Here is a 20,119-nt window from a genome sequence, read left to right on the forward strand (position 1 = left end):
GTGGGAGCATGTTTGGCAAATTCAAGGAAAAGCAAGGAGCTCAATGTAAGTGTAGTAGTGGGCCAAGGGGAGAGTCATAGGAGAAGTTGGGGAGGTGGGCAGGAGTAGATCACGAGGACCTTATGGTAAAGCTTTTACCCTGGTGGAGAAAGGAATCACTAGTTTTGAATAGGGAAATAGCATACTCCTTTAGAAATATCACTGTGGCTGCTGTGTGGAGAACAGAGTGTAGACAATCAAATGTGGAAGCAGGGAGTCAAGTTAAGATCTTGCTATAATCCAGGCTAGAAATTGTATCTTGGACCAGAGTGGTAGTAATGGGAGTGATGAATAATGAATGCATACAGAGTCTAAGGACTGATCCCTAGAGTCGTTCAAAGTTCAGAATTGGGAAAGTGGAGGAGGGGTTCATCAAAGGACACTGAGAAGGAGAAACCAGTGAGCTATGAGGAAAATCAAGAGATTACAATATCCTTGAAACAAAGTGAAGATATTGTATCAAGGAGGAGGAGGTGATTAACTATATCAAATACTGCTTGTAAGTCAAGTTACATGAAGACTGAGAATGGGCTTTAAGATTTAGCAACATGGATGAGACTGGTAACTGTATTAGGCTGCTAGTGCCGCCATAACAAAATACCACCGACTGGGTGGCTTAAACAACAGAGATTTATTTGCTCACAGTTCTGGAGGCTACAGTCCATGATCAAGGTGCTGGCAGGTTTGGTTTCTTCTGAGGTCTCTCTCCTTGGCTTGCAGACTCTTGCTGTGTCCTCACATGGCCTTTCCTCTGTGAGCACGTGACTCTGGTGTCTCTCTCTGTGTTCTAATCTCCTTTTCTTATAAGGACACCAGTCCTATTGGATCAGGGCCCACCCTAATGAACTCATTTTAATTTAATTACCTCTGTAAAGCCCCTATCTCCAAATAAGGTCACATTCTGAGGTGTTGGGGTTTATTCAACATATGAATTTGGGGAGACAATTCAGTCCACAACAGCAACCTTTATAAAAGCAATTGTGTACAGAGTGGTAGGATTGAAATCCTTAACAACAAGTGGAGAAGAATAGAGGACAGCAAGTATAGACTACTCTTTAAAGGGTTCTTGCTATAAAGGGGAAGGAGAAGTGGGGCAACAGCCAGAGAGGGAAATGAAATCAAGAGAGGTATTTTGTTTTGTTCTATTAGAATGGGAGAAACATTAGTAGGTTATGTTTATGAGAAAGATCCAGGGAAAAAACAATGATATGGGAAAGGAAGAAGAGAATCGCAAGAGGGATATCCTGGAGTTGGTGAGCAGGGGTGGGATTAAGTGCAATGGCTTTAGCTGTTCATCCACAGGAACAGGAATGAAGGCTGAGCGTATGGGTACAGAAGCTGGTTGATGGGAAAACGTGGTGATAGTAGCTTGAGGAAAATTTCTTTTGATTATCTTATCTCTATTTTCTCAGTTAAACAGGAAGCAAGTGGAGGGAGTGGACATTTCATTTTTGTAAAGGGAGAAGGCACAAAATAGTCATCTAGAGTGTTAATGCAACTGGCAAATATAGCATAATTGCCAGGCAGCTTTAAGGATCCACTTGATGGTGATCTTGAGTTTAAACTGAGACCACTCAGCAAGATGGCATGAGTTTCTCCAACCATGTTTGATTTAACCAGGCTTGGGATTTTATCAAATGAGTATGATTAACAAGAGAGAGGCAACATAGTTGAAGGTAATAATGGACTGTGGACAGTAAGACACTAAGCCCAATGTGGATGGAAGTGAGAATATGTTCATGGCAGCAGTGGGGTGGGAGGTCCCAGTGGGATAAGATAGTTGTTGTTATCAGGATATCAGAGGGAACGAGTTGGTGGTCAAGTCGGATGCTTGACACTGACGTTATGGAGGGGTTGCAGTTATTGATAATAACAAGATAAGATATGGCCATGGGAACAAGTAGCAAAGTTGGTAAAGAAAATAAAACTGAAGAGCAGGTCATGAAACTGAGAGGCCAGGTTGTGGGAAAGGTCACATACATGAATATTGAAATCACCAAGGATTTAAACAATTGACAAGGGTGATAGTGTGCGATGAGGTAAAATGTCTTTAATGACTGAGAGGAGTAAACTGGAAGTCAGTAGATGACTATAATATAGAGGAGTGTATTAGCCAGGGTTCTCCAGAGAAATAGAACCAGGAGGATTTAAAGAGATTTATTATAAAGAATTGGATCACAAGATTATGAGGTTAACAAGTAGCAAGGCTTGGAGTCAGCAAGCTAGGGGCCCAGGAGAGCCAATGGTGTAGTTCCAGTCTCAGTTTGGAGGCCTGAGAACCAGAAGATCTGATGATATGATTTTCAGTTCAAGTCCAAAGGCAGGGGGAAAAACAAACAAACAAAAAAAACAATGTGCCAGCTCAAAGGCAGTTAGGCAGGAGGAATTCCCTCTTATTTGAGGAAAGTCAGCTTTTTGTTCTATTCAGGCCTTCAACTGATTGAATGAGACCCACCCAGATTAGGGAGAACAATCTGCTTTACTCAGTCTATCAATTTTAATGTTAAACTCATCTAAAAGCACCTTCACAGACATAGCCAGAATAATGTTTGAACAAATATCTGGGCATCCTGTGACCCAGTCAAATTAACACATAAAATTAACCATCACAAGGTGTAACAGGAGATATCTAAAACAATGACATAAAATTCATAAGCTGGGAGAAGGAGGAAGAGAGAATATCAGCAAGGAGAAGCAATAAAAATACCTATCCTAACTCCAGGATCAATAGTAATTGGGGTATGTTAGAGAAAAAAAAACTACCGTTTAAAAAGGCTACAGTGAGAGTCATTAGGGTAGAGCCAGATTTCATTTAGAAAAAGGAGGTAAAGGAAATATTAAGAGAAGTTACTGAAAATAAATAGGACTTTGCTGAACACTGACTCTGATTTCTAGAGTGAAAAGTAGATGTTTTTCAAGAGTTGAGAAATAGGTTTAAAAAAAAAGATGTACACGGCAAATATGGAGATAGGGAGACCTGGGATACCTGTGGACCCGACATCAAAAGATAAAAGGACAAGCAGAGGGCTTCCCTGGTGGCGCAGTGGTTGAGAGTCCGCCTGCCGATGCAGGGGACGCGGGTTCGTGCCCCGGTCCGGGAGGATCCCACGTGCCGCGGAGCGGCTGGTCCCATGAGCCATGGCCGCTGGGCCTGCGCGTCCGGAGCCTGTGCTCCGCAATGGGAGAGGCCACAACAGTGAGAGGCCCGCGTACCACAAAAAAAAAAAAAAAAAAAAAAAAAAGGACAAGCAGAGATTAGTCCTAATGGCTCCAAATGAAAATAGTGGAGGGACTCTGACCACTGCTGGCCAGAGAGGACGGGTGGTGGTTTTGTCTGAGAGCAGGGCTGTTCGGTTTTATTCTGTTCTTCATATTTTTCCCCCAGTATGGGGATTTCATCCCCTAATATTTATTTTCTTGCTATGGATTTTTATGAAAAAAATCCAGCATCTGATAAACTGTTATAATAGGCTCTTGCTTTACTCAATAAACTGTCATGCTGCTTAGAACATAATTTCTTTGAGGACAGAGTCTACACGGTGAACATTCACTTTAAAACTAGTTTATCCTATAGAATCTCTTAACTTTTCTATCAATGATTTTATGTTGGCTGGTTTGTGCCAATGGGGATAACCTGTTACACTGCTTCAATGTACCCCTTGTCTATTCAACTTATCATTAGACCTATCTATCTCTTCAGGCCTTTGAGAGAGCTCCAACAATTCCAGCTCCTCCAGGAAGCCACAACTGGGAAAAGGAAGGCAAATACCCTGGTCCAACTCAGTCTGACCACAGAAGTCCATTACCCACAGGCTGAATGGTACCCGCCTCAAATTCATGCCTATATTCTAATTCCTGGAAACTGTGAACATTACTTTATTTGTGAAAGAGGTATTTGCAGATGTAATCAAGTTAAGGGTCTTGAGGTGAGGAGATCATTCTGGCTTATGGGAGCTATCCCTAAATCCAATGACAAGTGTCCTTATAAGAGTGAGGCTGGGGGAGATTTGACAGACAGAAGAGGAGGAGGCAGAATGACTACAGAGGCAGCGATTAGAGTGATACAAGCCACTGTAAGCTGGAAAAGAGAAAAACAACAGACTCTCTCCTTGAGCCTCTGACGAGAGTGCAGCCCTGCATACACCTTAATTTCAGACATCTGGACTCAAAAACTGTGAGGGAACAAATTTATGCTATTTTAAGTAACCAAGTTTGTAGTAATTTGTTTCAATAGCCACAAGAAACTTAGACACTCACCCTTCAAATGTCACCCCTCTCTTAAATATACTCACTCCTCTATTATATGTTTATTTGATGCATATGATTATTCAAACAGAATCATAGTGTGGTGGTGCCTTTGGGATCACGTAGAGCTGAGTGTGAATCCTGGCTCATAAAATCTGGGCAAGATTTTATATCTCACTGAACCTCAATTTCCTGTTAAATAAGAATAAAATTATTTTGAAAAATCGTGATAAAGGTTAGAGATCATATGTTATGCATAATGTACACATTCAGAAATGTTATTATATTCAGTACTCCATGGGACCACATTAGTGATGTCTAACACTAAAATGTCCAAGGGATTGATAACCATATCTATATAAGCAAGTCCACCCAAGACCCAGGACACATCCCCCCTTCTTGCCAACTACTTCCATCTACACTCTCCTTTACCAATATTTCTTAACAAGAGCAAGAACCCAGGGATTCTAAATTCTAATCTTAATTTTGAGGCATGCTTGTGAGGGTAATCCTGGGAACTTCCAATGGTCTTTATCTTCCTCAATTTCAGTGTCTCCAAAAAGACTTACTATGCCTCCTGAGATACACAAAGATCTATAAACAAATAAAAGACCGTAAACATTTTCATCCTTGATGTGAACTGTGTCATCATAGGGCCATTAACAGCATTGACACTGGACCTCATTCAGTTACTTTTTGCAAAAAAGAATCATGTATCCAGGGATTTAAAAGCTACTTCAGCAGCAGTCAAATCATTGTGTCAGCAAAACCAAGGCCATATATTTTATGTCTTCTTTCCAGAAGTATCTCTGCAAGAGAAATTCTCCCATAGTGTATAGCCCGATGTACAGCCAGAAACAAAATGGGTTTCAGTATATTGTTATCTTTTTCAAGTACATCTGTACGTATTTTTAAAGTATCGAACTCATAATTGACAATGGCCTACCAGGCAATGATTTTGAGGAGTTTACTTACATCCTACGAGCATTTTTCAAATTCTGGCTAGCAATGCCTTGATAAAAGAAGATATCAAGATATTATTCTGAGATGACTACCATGGAGGGAATTTTCCAGCTTTATGTTAGCTTCAGAACTACATGTCCGTGAAACTCTTTCTCAGAGTCAGGGCTCTGGTATTGCTATTATTAGAGAAAGGGCAAAGTAAAGCTCAATAAATAGATACTCTCTTCCCTCTTCTCTCTTTAACTCCTAAAAATGTGTTGACTGCCTGCAACTGATCAAAACATTTCCCTCAGGTCTTCTAGAATAATCCAATTTAAGTGCTAAAGGAGTATAAGGGAAGGGCAAGATTGAGTCTGTTGTGTGTATGTATGTGTTCAAGGGAAGTAGGCTGAGACCTACTTCATTGAGGAAGTAAACATTTGAACCAAAGGACTAACTGCCATAGAGCAAAATGTCATGCAAATGCTAGATATTGAATAAATATTTCTATCACAATTTCCGATTGGAAATTTTAAAATTACTACCAACGATGTTTATGTTTTCCATGTGCAATTCTGCTAAAAGAAAGTTTGGAAATGACCAAAAATTAATATACAATGCTTAAAAGACAAGAACACTTAAAGTAGTCTCTCAAATTCCATTGAGTCATTTGTATGTATGAGGGTAGCTACCGTCCCAGAGGCAGTTATACCAAGCTCACCACAGAGTGGAATGTTGCATCCAGAATTCTTTTCATTGCACCTTTAGTAATTTTTGACCTAAATATGTATAGGCTGAGTGTACTCACACAAACCACTTTAACTGCTCCATGGCTGACTGAAAAGGGGGGAAGTATACAAAAAAAGAAAAGGACTTGGAAATAGGAGGTATATAAGAAGAAAAGCAACTTCACAATAGTCAACTACTGCATGTAGATAAACATGGCTCCTCTGTTGATATTTTTAAAAACCCTTATCTTTTTTCTCCAAAAGTGTCCTTTAACCTCAAACTTAAATCAGTGACATTTCCTGATTTCCCCAGGGTGGCAACGTGAATCCAGTGTTTTCAATGATAATGAATTTTTTTTTTCAAATACACTTATATCTCCAACAGAGCATAAGACTTTAATGCTACCATTGACAATAAAGTGATATGGAACGCAGAAGCTGTATACATCATTAGTAAACCTCAGAAACTTTTCTACTCCCAGTTGTCCTTGCTTACTACTTTTCTTCGGTAAATTAAATAAGGAGATAACAATGGCTCATAAAGTGCTGAAAACACTTTACAACAAGAGCTCCATGTCATCTTTCTTTCGCAGAAAGGCTTACTTTGCTTAGGGCATGCTCATTGCAGTCTCCCTCTTTGTTGTATTTATTAAAGTAATGATGCCTGAATTTTCTGATTTCCCTCAGCCTCTGATTATCTCATGCACCAACCTCTTTCACAGTGCTTGTTTAAAGTCGCTCATTCATTCACTCGTCCATTTATACAACAAATATTTGCTAGTGCATACTAGGTGCTCAAGACTGTTCTAGGTACTAATGATACAGTGGAGAATGAGACAAGCAAGAACCATGCATGACCTCACAGAGCTTTCATTCTGAGACGGTAAAAAAATTACATAAGTGATTCTTTTACAAATGCTCCAAGGGAAAAGTACAGCATAGTGAGAGTTTATAACAGAGTAAACTGGTGTTGTTCAGGAAGGGGAGGCATTAGCCAGATAAGGCCACTCTGGGAAAATTACATTTAAGGTAAGATCAGAAGATTGTTGGAGTTAGCTAGATAAAGAGACGTGGGAAAAATTGTCCAAGGAAGAGAAACAGCACGTGGATGTCCTTCTGGAAGGAAAAATTTTGGCAGTCCTGAAATTAAAGAAAGTCATTCAAGCTGGAGCTCAGAGTGAAGAATAGAAAGGGAAAGATGAATTAAGAGAGGAGAGGTGGGGGGGAGTGCAGGCAGATTGTACGCAGCCATGGCAAAGAGTTTGGATTTGACACAATATTCAAGGCACCCCTTGAATTAGATAAAATAAAGACAGTTGGGCTAACTAACTTGCTAGAACTCTTTGTACCCATTGATCTGAAGATAAATGCACATCAAAATGAAAATGCTTCGTATTGCCAAACTGTGTATGTTTATATCGATATACTATTGAGTTTATTGATTATAACATATTGCATTATATTATTTTACACTTATATTTTCCCATTCCTAGCTACTTTAGTACAAGTACTCAAGTTTAAGGTCCAAGAGATGATGCACCATGCTCATCCCTGGAATTTCGATACATTGTAGAAAGTATCTGACATCACATTAAATCTGTTCTTACAGATATTTGGAATTTTTGTTTGCTTTAGTTTTTCTTTTTAATAGGCCTATCTTCAAAATGGCTGATAACTTAAAGCCAATCTAATCTCTACATTAGGTAGATACGTAAATGGAGGATATACTATAAATGAAAGCATGTTCCACAAATCATAATTACTCTGTATGCCAAAAGCCTATTTGAATTTTATGAATCAATGGTTAAGGTAGTCTTATCCCATGATGTCCTCTAAAGGATATGTGTGTCAGGGTGAGAGAGAGAGAGATGTGTGTCAGGGTGAGAGAGAGAGAGAGAGAGAGAGAGAGAGAGAGAGAGAGAGAGAGAGCAGGTGATTATCTAAATGGACATACACATATTACTGCCTTCCATCACCAAAGATTCTACTTGTAGTGAGACCCGGTAGTGTCACAGTATGACAAAAATAGATTCAAAACCAAATTTTTTTCCCCTACTGAACGTACATGTAAATTAATTGTGAGTTAAAATATTTGGCCAACTATTGACATAAAGACAGTGAACTACATTTCAGGGAAGCACTATGGAATGAACAGAGTATATTATGAAAACAGTAGATCTAGTTTAAGTTCTTCTATTGCTCCTCACTAAATGTGTGGATTGGGCGAGCCACTTAATCCTTCTGTGCCTCAGTTTTCTAATCCATAAAATGAATATAACATATTCAGAAATTTGAAGTGAAGGTCAAACTATATAATATAAAAGTACTTATTAAATATTTTATTAAACTATTAACTATTATCAAATATTAACTATAATTAACTATTAAACTTATAATAAACTATTTATTAAACAGAGTACTTTCAAATATCACCTATTTTTTGCCACTGGAGAATCCTGATGCACTAACTTTGCAGTGACTAATTCGTTCAAATAGTTTTTTTTTTTTTTTTTTTTGCGGTACGCGGGCCTCTCACTGTTGTGGCCTCTCCCATTGCGGAGCACAGGCTCTGGACGCGCAGGCCCAGCGGCCATGGCTCATGGGCCCAGCCGCTCCGCGGCACGTGGGATCCCCCCGGACTGGGGCACGAACCCGTGTCCCCTGCATCGGCAGGCGGACTCTCAACCACTGTGCCACCAGGGAAGCCCTCAAATAGATTTTTAATTGAAACTGTATATGAAAATCTTACTGTTACTTAAATTGTTCCAGAGTGTAGTAAAAGGAAAACTTTCATTTTGTTAATGACGGAAGTATAATATTGATACATAAACCTGATAAAAACACAAATAGGAAAACTACAGACCAATCTCATGAATATCAATGAAAGATTTTGAATTATATTAGCAAGCAGATTCCAACTACACATTAAAAATAAAGAGATATGGGAATTTCCTGGCGGTCCAGTGGTTTGGACTTGGCACTTACATTGCCAGGGGCCCAGGTTCAATCCCTGGTCAGGGAACTAAGATCCCACAAGCAGCATGGTGCAGCCAAAACTTTAAAAATAAAAATAAAGAGATATTATGACGAAATGGGATTTGTTCCAGAAATGCAGGGATGGTTTTATATTAAAAAAATTCATTATCTACCATTTTAATAAATCTAAGTAAACAAAACAAGATATTCTCCATAGATACTGAAAACAGGCTGTACAAAATTCAGCACTGTTATGTAACATCTCTCTCTCTCTCCCACTCTCTCTCACACATACACACACACACACACAATACAAATATATATGTTTTTATATATATGTGGATACGGAAACATTTAGGAACATTGTCACTAAGGAGAAGAACAAGGGAAGGATTTCCACTACCTTCAGGACAATTTCATGACAAGAGAAAATGATTGGAGGTATGAGAATTGGAAAAGAAGTTTTGCACGTAATATAATATCTGGAAAACACAAAGAAAATCCACAGATAGACACAAGGTCACATGGAAATGTAGTATATGATAATCATATCACATAACTGAGAATAAGAGCCATTTGCAAGAAAAAATTAAATTGGATACATCAGACACCATAATAAACACCAAATACAACAGAAATGTAAACGTTCAAAAATTGAATCCACAGAACTATTAAAAGAAAACATTGAGGGAGATTCCTGTATAACTGGATATGGGGAAAGAAAGTCTTCTAAATATAACTCAAAATCTAGAAGCAATAAAAGACTAATGATTCTGTCTACATAAGAATGCGAAATTTTGGAATAAAAATAAATAAATATCATAAAACGGTAAAAGACAAATGAAAAACTGGAATAAAATCCATGCGACTTATAAACAAAGGGCTATTCCCCAAGTACATAAAGAGCTTTTAAATAATGAGAGAAGGGGCTTCCCTGGTGGCGCAGTGGTTGAGAGTCCGCCTGCTGATGCAGGGGACGTGGGTTCGTGCCCCGGTCCGGGAGGATCCCACATGCCGAGGAGCGGCTGGGCCCATGAGCCATGGCCGCTGGGCCTGCGCGTCCTGAGCCTGTGCTCCGCAACGGGAGAGGGTGCAACAGTGAGAGGCCCGTGTACCGGAAAAAAAAAGAAAAAAAAATGAGAGAAAAAGGAGAAAAACAAGATAGAAAAAAATGGTCAAAATATATGAACAGATAATCTATAGAAAAGAGAAATTAAAACAGCCCTCAACATATAAAAAAATACATCACTCACAATCAGAGATGTACAAATTAAAACTACACTGAGATACCATTAAAAATATCTATCAGATAGTCAAAAATTCAAAATAGCCCTTATCCTGATGATGCTACAGGACAAGAGGCAGTCTCATCCATTTCTGGTGGGTGTGTAAAATGCCAAAAACATTTTGGGAGGGAATTTAGGAACATCTAACAGACTACATATGTTCTTACCCTTTGATCTAGCAATCCTTTCCCTAGGCACCTACTGTAAAGGTATATCTCCACAAATATAAAACAAAATATGCACATTGTTATTAATGGCGAATCTTAATTTTGTAATAACAAAATATTTCCCGTACATAGGACCATACATAGGAGAATTCTGAATAACTACGGCAAATCCACAGAGTTAATTATGCTGCTGCACAAAAATGAGGAAGGTAACTCTGAGTTGACAGAGTTACTTCTGAATTTACAATTAAGTGAAAAAAGCAAGTGCAAAGCAATGGATGCAGAAAACTTCCTTACTTATTTTATGAGGCCTAACTTAGAAAACTTCCTAACTTATTCTTAAACCAAAACCAGAAAAAGAGGTCACAAGAAAAAAATTACATGTCATTATTCCTGATGAATATAGACAAAAATCCTCAACAAAATACTAGCAAACCAAACCTAGCAACATGTAAAAAGGATTATATTACATGACCAAATGTGATTTTTTCCAGGAAGGCAAGGTTGACTCAACATATAAAAATCAGTCAATATTAATAGAATAAAAGAAAAAAACAGAAACCACATGATCATCTCAATAAACACAGAAAGAGCACTTGACAAAATCCAACATCCTTTCAAGATAAAAAAACACTCAACAAACTAGGAGTAGAAGGCAATTTTCTCAACTCGATAAAGGGCATCTATGAAAAAAGCCCACAGCTAACCTCATACTTAATAGTGAAAGAATGAAAGCGCTCCCTCTAAGATCAAGAAAAGGATGTCTGCTCATGACACTTCTATTCAGTATTGTACTAGGGGCTCTAGCCAGAGAAATAAAGCAAAAATGAATGGATGAAGGATAAAAAGAAAGAAAGACAAGAAATAAAATGTGTCCAGATTGGAAAGGAAGAAGTAAAACTATCTATTTCCAGATGACATGATCTAGGATATAGGGAATCCTAAGCAATCCACAAAGCAAAATATTAGAGCTAATAAACAAGTACACCAAGGTTGTATTTGTATGATATCAATAAACAAAAATCAAGTGTACAATTGATCCTTGAACAATGCAAGGGTTGGGGGGGGTCAACCCCTAAGCAGTCGAAAATCCATTTATAACTTTATAGTTGTGCCTCTGTATGCATGGTTCCACAGACTCAACCAAGTTCAGATATTGTAGTACTGTAGTACATATTTACTGAAAACAATCCATGTATAAGTGGACCCATGCAGTTCAAACCCATGTTGTTCAAGGGTCAACTGTATTTCTATACACTAACAACAAGCAACCTGAAAAAAAATTTTTTAATTCAATTTAGAATAATAGCAAAAACAATAAGAAACTAAGAAATAAACTTAACAAAGTAAGTGGAAGACATATAATAAAAACAATAAAACATCACTGTAACATATTAAAGAAGACCTAAATAAATGGAAAGATATCCCATGTTCATTGAGTAGAAGACTTATTATTAAGATGACAATATACCCCAAATTAATACAGATTCAGTACAATCCCTATCAAACGCCAATTGTCTTTTTTGAAGAAATGCACGATCTGAGCCTAAGGTTCATACTAAAATGCAAGGGGCCCAGGATAGCCAAAAACTGTTGAAAGAAAAAAGTTGGAGAGCTCATGCTCTTCAATTTCAAAATTTACTACAAAACTACTGTAATCAAGACAGTTTGATACTGGCACAAGTATAGATACATAGCTCAACAGAAAAGAATTGAGACTGCAGAAATAAATCTATACATCTATGGACAACTGATTTTTGATAAGGGTGCCCAGACAATTCAATGGAGTTAAAATAATATTCCTTTCAACAAATGGTGCTGGGACACTGGAAAGCCACATGCAAAAGAATTAATTTAAACCACTACCTCACACCATATATAAACATTAACTCAAAATGGACCAAAGACCAAAATGAAACATCTAAAACTTAAAACTCTGAGAATGATGAAAACATAGAGGTAAAACATAAAAACTATGAAAACATAGGTGTTAATTGTTGTGACTCTGGGTTAGGAAATGGTTTCTTATATACAACACCAAAAGCACAACTAACCAAAGAGAAAATATATAAATTGGACTTAATCAAAATTAAACACATTTGTTCATCAAAGGATACTATCCAAAAAGTGAAAAGGCAACCCATCAAATGGGAGAAAATATTTGCAAATCATACATCCAATAATAATTAGGTCTAGTATCTAGAATACATAAGGAACTCTTATAGCTCAACAGTAAAAAGACAGCCCAATCATAACTCAATAAAAAGATAATTTTTAAAAAGAGTAATCCAGACATAAATGTTATGTTACGGAATTTAAGTACTTTCTGAAGATATGGGGATCACAGAAGGATTTTGAATAGAAAAAAGTGGTAAGGTTTATGTTTCAAGAAAGCAACACTAACAGCAATGAAAAGAGCAGATTAGAAGGAAGAGAGCCCATAAGAAGAAAAGTCATCTAGGAGTCCATTCAAATAAACCTGGCAAGCAACGAGGGTTTTACTAAGGAAATTACTGCCAAAAAGAAAGGGACACAATGAATAGGTATTATAGGAATGACCTATTTCTAACTGCACTGACCAGACTTACTACTGAAATAATAGTTTGAGTATAGGTTGTTTTCATTGATAAAACAGAGTTTTATCATCAATTGTTTAGAAGAATTTAAGTAACATAACAGATTCATAAAACCAATTATGTTTATTTTATAACAAACTGTGAATAAGTTTATGGTTCCTACAACATGAATTACTGTTTCCAAAAGAGAACTATTTTATCATGGTACCAACAGTTGCTTTTCATTTTCACCAAAACCTATCCAGAATAAGTACTAATTCTATGTTTTAAATTACATTAGTACTCATTGTAATAAATCTGCGCAATACAGAGTAAAAGAGCAAAACTTTTCTTTCATACTACTCCCCTGTCTAGGGTAAACATTGTTAAAATTTTGTCATTTATCTTTCTGTTCTTTTTGCCTTTTGTACATATATGCCGACACATACACACATGCATACACATATAGGTTTTAAAATATTTGTAAATATCATCATACTCTACATGTATTTATGAATTACTTTTATGCTTAACAATTCCTATTGGAACTTCTCCTCAAAAATACAAAGAAAATATTATTTTTACCTCTGTGAAGTAGCTCATATCAGGATGTACTTTATCATTGTTTAAGTCTATCTCCTTTGATGGACATTTAGGTTTTTGGGGGATTTTGGGGGGAGGTTGCTTTAAAAAAATGAGCAATCCCAGAATCTTTCTCAAATCTCGTACTGTTTCCTGTAAGTACTCCAGCGTTTGTGCAAAATGGAGATAAAATTATAGAGGTTCAGAGTTGGAGTGGACAGTGGCAGTTGCTCACTTTAAGGGCTACTTTGTTATTAAATGAGAGAAGAACCTGCAGAGTGGCCCACTAATGAAAATACTTCAGATTATAAACGAGGAAACAAAGGTCCATGGGAGATAGGCAACCTGAACAAGGCATTACTTCCAAAAGGCAGCATGAAACTGTAAAAAGAGCACTGGACTTGGGGTGAGAATTCTGGCCCAGATTCTGACATTTTTACCATGGACAAGTCCTGGAGCATCTCAGAGACTTAATATCCCAATTTGTAAAATGTAAATAAAAATATCTCTTCACTGAGTTGGCGTGAGTCCCAAATAAGAAACTGAATATGAAAGTGACTTTTAAAGTGTCAAATGCTGTTCACATGTCAATTAATTCTTAATATCCAACACTTTAATGTGTTGACCACACTTCCTCCTGACACTCCAAATCCCCCAATATCAGTGTCTTTCTACCAAAACCCACAAGACTACCATAACAGCCAATCTTACATTCTTATTTTACTAAATAATATCTATTGAAGAAAAGAAGAATGGTGTTAACATTTATTGACTACCAGATAAGATACTAGGCAGTTTTTTCTTATACTAGTCCTAAGATATAATTATTCCCATGATATAGGTATAGAAGTTTAGAATCACAGAAGTCAAGTAAGCTGTCTGGGCTTCGCAGAGCAAATCTAAGGCAAAGCCGCAACAGGGACCACCAGCCTTTCTGATCCCCAACACATTCTCACTGAACTCAAACTTTGTGTAAGGAACAATCCATTCTCAACTCACAACAAGCCGAACTTTCCATATGTGCTTTTCTATCTCTTCTAAGGCCCATTTTCTGATACTAATTTCACCCTTCTTACTTTTTATTCCAATGAACAACAGACTTTTTTCTTTTTTCCCATATACATATTGATGGGATCTCCTACATATGTGGTACCTCTTCTCCACAGATGACTAAAACCATTCCATTTTTCTTCTTGTTACACAGGGGGATAAAAAGTTGTTCCAAAAATTGAGAATAAAATTGATCTTATTTTTTGAAACACACACACAGCTGTAGTGAGAAAGTATTCTAAGTCATCAATATTTCATTTTTTACTTTTCAGGTTCTTCCACCCCCAGAGTTGAACCTTATTCAATCCCTCTCAAAGGTTAGCTCAACGCTTCTCAAGGATACAGATTATCCCAGGCGATTAAGACATCAGAACTACTGAGCAGCAGGGGCGAATACAGAAAGTACAGAACGTTGACTCTGAAAATAATGTCGGAAATCATCTAGGTACATTCAGGTACAGTGAAAACATGAGAGTGCTATTGAAATGTTTAAAAAAGGGAGTGGGGAGTCAGATCTGTCTCGTTTCAGGAAATTGGGAAGTATGCAATGTACAAGTCATTAACACTGAGTTATTTCTGCCAGAGAAAATGCTGTTGGGACTGGACTGAAAGAGACAAGAAAGGCTGACTTGTAACTTCTTTACGGAGGAAGAGCAGCATTACTAGGAAGGAGGCAAGATACTGAAAGGTTCCTAGAAGCACTCCCATAGGAGGGAAGGAACAGGAAAGAAAATGGCAAATAACACTCTCTAGCAAAATACTGCCAAGAAGAGATGTGACTTATATCACCATCATATCATAACATAGCACACATATCACCATCATATCATAACATAGCACACTGCCATCAACAACAACAACAAAAAAGGATCTATAGCTGCACAACAAGAGAACAAATAAGAAATACGTGATTCAGGAATATGCACGAGTCAATAGAAGCTAAAGCATGAGCTGGCAGCACTTGGCAAAGAAGTGGGAAACAACAAATCTGTCACCAAAATGAAGCCAAACTAGAAACAACACGAAGAATGACAGATACTTCTGAAATCATTGTAAAGGACAGAGAGAACACGATTGATAAAAGTAAAGAGAATAAAGTGGAAATGAAGAAAACATTAAGAAAAGTCTGAGAAAATTTAAAATACAGAGGCCAGGTAAAGGAGAGTCAACATAAATAAATATCAGTATATATTATACATATTTAAATAAATAATTATGAAAACTTTGAAGAAGGGAATCAGGTGTCAAATCTACATGTTAAATGGTCACACCAGGTTCCACAAAAAAATGACAAAAAATGAATAACAATTAGATATATTCTGTTGAAATATAAAGAAAAAAATTCTCTGAGAAATCAACAAAAGTATCAAATCAGTTATGGATGAAAAATATTAGGATGGCCTCAGACTTCTACAAAATAACATTCAATGCTAAAAAGATAGTGGAGCAATGAAAGAAAAGAACCTCTACCCATAACAAAACTCTTATTCACCATCAAAACCTCAGACGATATATTTCCCAGGAGTTTTACGGGGATTTTTTTCCTTTTGAAGAAACAACTAAAAATGGAAAAAGAAACTAGCTAACAAAAAAACACTAAATGAAAATTGGACAAGGTAGTTATTATTAAATTCATTTGTCTGATATATTAAAATTGAAACACATGCAGGGATTATGTTCAGGGGGAAAAACATGTAACTTACAAACACTGACAACACAGAAACAATGTAACTTACAAAGCTGATAGGGAAATAGTATTAGTGTATATGTTGAGTTCCTCATCTTTCATGGCTGAGAGTCAAAATAGATCACTCGTATCTGAAAAATAACAGAGGTATATACACGATTTAAAGGTATAAACACTAAGAGAAAGAATATAACCAAATAAATTGGGGAGCACAGAAATGGGAGGATACTGGAAAAAATGGAAATATATTAAACATTTTCACAACAGCCTGAAATATCAATACCATAAAGAAAATAAAAAGGCCAATGATAGACTGGGCATAAATATTTGCAACATAAGGGATTTCCCTGGCAGTCCAGTGGTTAGGACTCCATGCCTCCACTGCAGGGGGTGCGGGTTCATCCCTGGTCTGGGAACTAAGACCCCACATGCTGTCCGGCATGGCCAAAAAATTAAAATAAGTAAATATTTGCAATAAATATCACAGATCCCTAATAAATGAAGAGCCTCCAGGGCTTCCCTGGTGGCGCAGTGGTTGAGGGTCCACCTGCCGATGCAGGGGACACGGGTTCGTGCCCCGGTCTGGGAAGATCCCACATGCCGCGGAGCGGCTGGGCCCGTGAGCCACGGCCGCTGAGCCTGCGCGTCCGGAGCCTGTGCTCTGCAACGGGAGAGGCCACAACAGTGAGAGGCCCGCGTACCGCAAAAAAAAAAAAAAAAAAAAAAAATCCGGAATATAGGAAATTCCATAGGACAAATGACCTGGTTTCCTCAACAAATAATTTGTAGGGGAAAAAGGATGGAGGGCAATTGTTTTTAGTTAAAAGAAGGTTTTAGAGATATATAAACCAAAAGCAGTGTGTCAACATTTTTGAAACCTAATTCAAACAAATAATTAAAAACACAATTTTAAGACACTGGGGATATTTGAATATGGATTGAGTGTTAAATATTAAGGAGTCATCGTATTTTAGTACATACGATGATGATATTATGGTTTTTAAAGCCTTATCTGTTAGAGAAACATACTGAAATATTAAAGCGTGAATTAATATGATATCTGGGATTTGATTTTAAATATTCCATAAAAATTATAAGAAAGAAAAGGGATAAGTGAAGCAAAAATGTTGGTAAGTTTTGAATCTGGAGATGGGTCTATGAGGACTCACTATATTATTCTCCCTACTTATGAACATGTTAAAAATTTGTGTACATTCAAATGAGCAGTCCTAAAAGTCCTGTATGGCAGTGCAATTATCTGTGTCTAGAGAACAAATAAATCAGAAATATCCCAATTACTTCAGTTACCACTGAAATATAAATTCCCTTTGATTTCTTTTACTGGTATGATTTTTTTTAAGTAACAATTTTAAATGAGGCATATAAACAGTCTTGTGACAGTTTTTATCTTGAGCTGACTGGTTGACTCTGAACTGACTGGTCATTTGAACTGACTGTATAGGGACTTTGGCTAAAATAGATTATATTATTGCAATTCTGTGCATGAAATCCTTTGTCATTTTGGGCAGGGGAAGAGAAGATATGAAAATATTGTGGATATAATCATAAGAAAAATTAATGTGTTATTGATCGTAGCTCCGATACCAGGAGGTACACAAATGTTGCAGCATCTCACCACCACTCCCCCACCCAACTAATCCGGGGCAGGGTTTTTGCTCCTCTAACAAATCTTGCTCTGCTGTTAATAAATACTTCAAGCAAGCTATTACCCATCACAGGCTAACTGCATTTTTTTTTAAAGTCTCTGGACAATAGAATATTTGAAGATAAATGAACAAATCCTAACAGAGGCATTTCAGACAGGAGGGAAAAAAACGCAAGGGGGATGATCAGAAGTAAGAAGTAGGGGGTCACCAGCACTGTCGAAGGACACCAAACATAGTTGATTGTATCTACCTTTAGGACTAAGTGGGCATAAGACTGTAGGGAATATACTTGAACTACTGAGTAATGCAAACTACCAGACACTTTTAATGCTACTTTAGCAAAATTCATATTTCAAAGCAAATAATATATATACTTCATACAATTACCCCACATTGATCATCCATCAAAGAAAACATTCTCAGGACCTTGAATTGATACCCTTTTATTAGCTTTACGCGCTTTGAGAACTTTAAAAATTGTTTAAATTCATTTGTTAAAAAATAAATATTCCACTAATTTTAACAACACATCTCCCTCTACTTCCAAATTGCTGAGGTTTTCACTATGTTGTAATAGCAGAAAATAACCAAACACAATGTGCATCACGTACCTCTAGCTAATATATCATCCGGCAAAACACAGCCACACAGAATTAATGGATGGCACTACTTACCTATTCAAGTGATTAGAGAAATCCAAACATACACTGGAAGATTTAATAGGATTAAATGATTATGACCTTCAATATGATTCATTTCATTTCATTAATAGCACAATTTCAGTGACCGTTTCAAGTCCAGTGTGATGGGAATTCAGGAGTCTGAAGTTCATATTTGCTACTTCAACATTTTCACCTACTTTTAGTAGTTTTCATTTGAGTGGTGATTTTATCTTCAGATATGCTTATTTACTCCTCCAATTCTCTTCTGCTATGCCTTATGCCACTATCACACTACCATGAATTCCTCCCGTGGTGGTAAAGCCCTTGCCACTATCTGTGCTTTTATTGCAGAATCTGCCAAGGTAGCCAGATTCTTAACACTGTCCTTCTCTGCAGCTCACAGTATAAACCGCTCTTCCATGATACATGAAGGACATTAACACACACACACACACACACACACACACTCTGAGTCAGCTCAAGGCACGTGCATACAAGCCCAGGACATGTACGTTTCAGATTCCAGAAGCTCTTGGCCTAGCTGTCATGAGTGCTACTCAGGTGCTGCATTGGCATCTTCACTGACCAGAAACCCCTTCCTTCTGCACAGAGCATGCACACACTTGGTTTGGTGGTGGGGAGTAGATCTCATCTATTCATGCCTTCAACTTTCACCTTGGAAAGGTCACTCTCAAATCTAATCACAGTCTAGATTCTCTTTCTGGACCTTACCTGTAGCAAGGTATCCCAATTCTGGCCCAACGCACCGTAAAAGCAACAAACTGGAATGACCATGAGGGCAAGAACCACTTTTCTTTGACCACCATATCTCTAACTCCTCTAAGTCTACCTGGACCACTGATTATTTTGAATGACTGATATTTGGTCTCAGTGGGTCTCACCTAGCTTTCAGCACTTGCCCACTACTTCCCCAGATCCACCCCCAGTATGGACCTCAACCTCCTTTGCTACATCATATCTACCCCTGTCCCACCCTCCAGAAACAACTTTCCTAGACTGGAAAAATCACTCCTGCTCTGGACTTTGCCTGTTCACTTAGTAAACCGGCTTTCTATCTGACTTCATGTCAGATCCCAAAAAGTAAATGAGGTCTTGTCATGCTCTCATTTCCACTCTTCCTGAGCCTGCTCTGCTCCTATTGACTCCTGACATTTTCCTAAGGCCAAGGTCATAGCAAGAGACCTGTTTCTGGAATGATGCTTCAGTTCACAGGCCTGGGAGTAAGAGCCCATGTTTACTGAGTGCTCATCACGCAGCAGGGACAGTTCAAAATACCTCATGGGTGCGATCTCATTGAATCCACACCTCTGAAGTACCCAGTATGATGACCAGTATCTCATTTAACCCACAATGTGAGGTTTATGTCACAATACAAATAAAAGAATACCCAGACTCAAAAGGTCTTAATCAACAAGAAAATTTATTACCTAAATTAATTAGAGGTTCTAAGGTAGAGCTGGCTCCAGACGTGGTACAATAAAGACATGGGGGCAGATAGAGATAAGAATGAGA

The 20,119-nt window shown here is 37.6% G+C and overlaps 1 long non-coding RNA gene and 1 other non-coding gene across 2 annotated transcripts in view; one reads left to right on the forward strand and one right to left on the reverse strand.

The window, feature by feature from the left end:
• LOC132418325 (uncharacterized) overlaps positions 1–16,364 on the reverse strand; it is a 230,681-nt gene extending 214,317 nt beyond the window's left edge. Inside the window, exon 1 of the long non-coding RNA XR_009517982.1 lies at positions 16,307–16,364. This is a non-coding gene — a long non-coding RNA (uncharacterized lncRNA). The remainder of the gene's footprint in view (positions 1–16,306) is intronic.
• Positions 8,904–8,976, forward strand: TRNAV-UAC (transfer RNA valine (anticodon UAC)). Its single transcript has one exon. It is a non-coding gene; the product is annotated as a tRNA-Val (tRNA).
• Positions 16,365–20,119: the final 3,755 nt, after the last annotated feature.

Source organism: Delphinus delphis, chromosome X, assembly GCF_949987515.2.
Source record: "Delphinus delphis chromosome X, mDelDel1.2, whole genome shotgun sequence".
Taxonomy (NCBI): Eukaryota; Metazoa; Chordata; class Mammalia; order Artiodactyla; family Delphinidae; genus Delphinus; species Delphinus delphis.